Source organism: Urocampus carinirostris, unplaced genomic scaffold (genome assembly GCF_059441175.1).
Source record: "Urocampus carinirostris isolate Australia breed hairy pipefish unplaced genomic scaffold, RoL_Ucar_1.0 HiC_scaffold_194, whole genome shotgun sequence".
Classification (NCBI taxonomy): Eukaryota; Metazoa; Chordata; class Actinopteri; order Syngnathiformes; family Syngnathidae; genus Urocampus; species Urocampus carinirostris.
This window is the reverse complement of record NW_028283295.1, coordinates 7,501-11,432: the sequence shown is the minus strand read 5'-3', so window position 1 is coordinate 11,432 and position 3,932 is coordinate 7,501. Positions and strand designations below refer to the sequence as shown.

Genomic DNA, 3,932 nt, shown 5'->3' with positions numbered 1-3,932 from the left:
GACCGTCGCGGAGCCCGACGCCACGCGTGCTAGGGCTCCGCGCGAAACATCGTTTCACGACACCCGCTCGTCAGCCCGTCCGAACGTATACGAGTGTCGCGCGGCCCCCCGGGCCCGGCTGTAGCCACAGCCTCGTCCCGGACCAGGGCCGCACCGCCACCAGCAGCGCCCCCCCGGCGGCAGACGCACTCTGGTTGATCCTGCCAGTAGCATATGCTTGTTTTCAAGATTAAGCCATGCATGTCTAAGTACGAATGGCCAGTACAGTGAAACTGCGAACGGCTCATTAAATCAGTTATGGTTCCTTTGATCGCTCCACCGTTACTTGGATAACTGTGGCAAATCCAGAGCTAATACATGCAAACGAGCGCCGACTCGCGGGCGGGGCTCCGGCCTCGCCCCGGGGACGCGTGCATTTATCAGACACAAAAACCCACGCGGTGTCCGGCGGGCGGGGGCTCAGCCGTCGCGCGCGTCCCCCGCGTCCGGCCTCCGCCTCTCCGGGCGGGGGCGTAAGCGGCGCGGGCGGCTCCGCGCGCGCCGGTCCTCGTTCCGCCGGCCCGGCCCCCCCTTTGTGTTGACTCAGGATAACCTCGTGCCGATCGCTCGCCCACCCGAGGCGGCGACGACTCATTCGAATGTCTGCCCTATCAACTTTCGATGGTAGACTCTGCGCCTACCATGGTGACCACGGGTAACGGGGAATCAGGGTTCGATTCCGGAGAGGGAGCATGAGAAACGGCTACCACATCCAAGGAAGGCAGCAGGCGCGCAAATTACCCACTCCCGACACGGGGAGGTAGTGACGAAAAATAACAATACGGGACTCGTTCGAGTCTCCGTAATTGGAATGAGCCGAACACAAACCCATCGGCCAGCATCCATTGGAGGGCAAGTCTGGTGCCAGCAGCCGCGGTAATTCCAGCTCCAATAGCGTATTTTAAAGTTGCTGCAGTTAAAAAGCTCCTAGTTGGACCCCGGGACGCGAGCTGACGGTCCGCCGCGAGGCGTGCATCCGTCTGTCCCAGCCCCTGCCTCTCGGCAAAAGCCCCCGTGATGCCCTTCGCTGGGTGTCACTCGCGGGGCCCGAAGCGTTTACTTTGAGGAAATTAGAGTGTTCAAAGCAGGCCACACGGCCGCCCCTGCATATCGCAGCTGGGAATAATGGAATAGGACTCCGGTTCTATTTTGTGGGTTGTCATGAACTGGGGCCATGATTAAGAGGGACGGCCGGGGGCATTCGTACTGCGCCGCTAGAGGTGAAATTCTTGGACCGGCGCAAGACGGACGAGAGCGAAAGCATTTGCCAAGAATGTTTTCATTAATCAAGAACGAAAGTCGGAGGTTCGAAGACGATCAGATACCGTCCTAGTTCCGACCATAAACGATGCCGACTCGCGATCCGGCGGCGTTATTCCCATGACCCGCCGAGCAGCACCCGGGAAACCGACCAAGTGTCTGGGTTCCGGGGGGAGTATTGTTGCAAAGCTGAAACTTAAAGGAATTGACGGAAGGGCACCACCAGGAGTGGAGCATGCGGCTTAATTTGACTCAACACGGGAAACCTCACCCGGCCCGGACACGGAAAGGATTGACAGATTGAAGGCTCTTTCTCGATACCGTGGGTGGTGGTGCATGGCCGTTCGTAGTTGGTGGAGCGATTTGTCTGGTTAATTCCGATAACGAACGAGACTCAAACATACTAAATAGTACCGCGGCCCCCCGCGCGGTCGGCGGCAGAAAACTTCTTAGAGGGACAAGTGGCTCTCAGCCACACGAGAATGAGCAATAACAGGTCTGTGATGCCCTTAGATGTCCGGGGCTGCACGCGCGCCACACTGAGCGTATAAGCGCGTCGTCTATCCCCGCGCCGGCAGGCGCGGGTAATCCTATGAACCCCGCTCGTGACAGGGCCTGGGGATTGCAATTATTTCCCACCAACGAGGAATTCCCAGTAAGCGCGGGTCATTAGCCTGCGTTGATTAAGTCCCTGCCCTTTGTACACACCGCCCGTCGCTACTACCGATCGGATGGCTTAGTGAGGTCCTCGGATAGTCCCCGCCGGGGCCGGCCCCGGCTCCGGCGGTGTGCCAGAAGACGGTCGAACTTGACTATCTAGAGGAAGTAAAAGTCGTAACAAGGTTTCTGTAGGTGAACCTGCAGAAGGATCATTAACGTACGAGCGGCAGCAGATCCGCCTCGGTACACCCCCGACGAGCCAGACGCCGAGGGCGGCGGGTCGTCGCAGGCGGAGGAAGAGGGTAGACCGGGACGGGACGGGACGGGGGGCGCGGCGCGGGTCACTCCCGGGCCGCGCGTCGGAGCGAGTTCGGCGGGCGCCACGCGGCGCGGCGCGACGCGAGAAAAGGCGGCGGGCGATGTCGCGCTACCTCCGTGCGAGCGGGGTAGCGCGCTCGTCCGACGACCCCAGTAGCGCGGCGCGGCGCGACGACAGGCGACCGCCAGCGACGGGCGAAAGGCGGCGGCCGTGCGCGGGACCCCCGTAACCGGGGAATCCCCCTCTGCCGACGACCCTAGCTCGGCGCGGTTCTCGCGCTTCCGGCGCGCGCTTCCGGGGCGGCACTCGCCTCGACGACCTCCCGTCCTTTAAAGGTAACGGTTCGGGCCGGCGCCCCGGCGTCCGTCCGCCCGTCGGTGTCGCGTGTCCGTGCGGCGCGGGGCTGCTCTCGGCGAGGGTCGCCGAGCAAGCGGATCCCCGCACGGATCACAACGGCCGTATGGCGGCGGCGTCGGGACGCCCGCCCGAGACGAAGGTTCAGGGCGACGAAACGGTGCTCCCACCGGCTACCTTTTTCCCCGGCCAAACGCGTCCGTCGGCCGGAGCCCTCGAGGGGCCGCGTAGCGCGCGCGTGGGCCGGCCCCCGGACACCGGAGTCCCTCCCGGGGCTCCGGACACCGGGGGTTCGGTTCCGCGCGGTCCGCCGCGGTCTCCTCTGTCCATCCATAGTCCGGGCAGGCCGCGGCCGGGTCGGGGGCCAGTCCCCCCTCGGTGTCAGCGCGGTCGCGCCGCCCTTGTAAACCAAACCCACTCGCTGACGGGTAGCAACACCCAAAGCGTCGCTTCGCGGCGCGGCGGGGCTTCCAAGTCGGATGGCCTTCCGGGGTCCGGGTAGGAGACGCCGGGGGCCGGCCTCAGCGCCGAGCCCCCGACCTACCCGGCGAGTCCGGTCGCCGAGTCGTGTCAGGCCCGAGCGGGAGACGCCGGGCGCCGGCCTCAGCGCCGAGCGCCCGACCTACCCGGGCCGACGCACGTCTCGGGCGCCGTCGCGGCCCCGAGCGGGAGACGCCGGGCGCCGGCCTCAGCGCCGCGCGCCCGACCCGCTCGGCTCGTCGCGGCGTCGCGCGTATCGCGCCCGTCGGTAACCGCGCCGCGGGTTAGGGGCTCGCTCGCGGGAGCGACCGAACGGCACCCGCGGCGCGTTCGTCTCCGGTACAAACCCTGTCGTGAATTTGTCTCCGATCGTCCCGGGCGGACGTAAAAGGGCCCAAACGTACGACTCTTAGCGGTGGATCACTCGGCTCGTGCGTCGATGAAGAACGCAGCTAGCTGCGAGAACTAATGTGATTTGCAGGACACATTGATCATCGACACTTTGAACGCACATTGCGGCCCCGGTTTTACCCCGGGGCCACGCCTGTCTGAGCGGCGCTTTCCAATCGATCGGACGCGGGCCGGGCCCTCCGCGACATTCCGCCGGTCCGTCCGGCGGGTGGCGCGAGAACCCGGTCCGCGCGGGCGAGGCTCGGGCCCTCCGCGACATTCCGCCGGTCCGCCCGGCGGGTGGCGCGCGACCCGTGTCCCCGCCCACTCCGCGGCTGGGGTTTCGCAGGGACCCCCGTCCCTTCGTACCCTCAAATACAGACTCGGGCGGCGCTCCGTGTCCGTCCGCCCGTCGGTGTCGCGCGTCCGC

The 3,932-nt window shown here is 65.5% G+C and overlaps 2 non-coding genes across 2 annotated transcripts; both read left to right on the top strand.

Annotated features, from left to right (window-relative positions):
• The first annotated feature begins 187 nt into the window (after nt 1–187).
• LOC148344906 (18S ribosomal RNA) lies at nt 188–2,174 on the top strand. The gene has a single exon (XR_015849012.1). It is a non-coding gene; the product is annotated as an 18S ribosomal RNA (ribosomal RNA).
• A 1,342-nt stretch (nt 2,175–3,516) lies between these two features.
• On the top strand, nt 3,517–3,670 carry LOC148344905 (5.8S ribosomal RNA). Its single transcript, XR_015849011.1, has one exon. It is a non-coding gene; the product is annotated as a 5.8S ribosomal RNA (ribosomal RNA).
• Nucleotides 3,671–3,932: the final 262 nt, after the last annotated feature.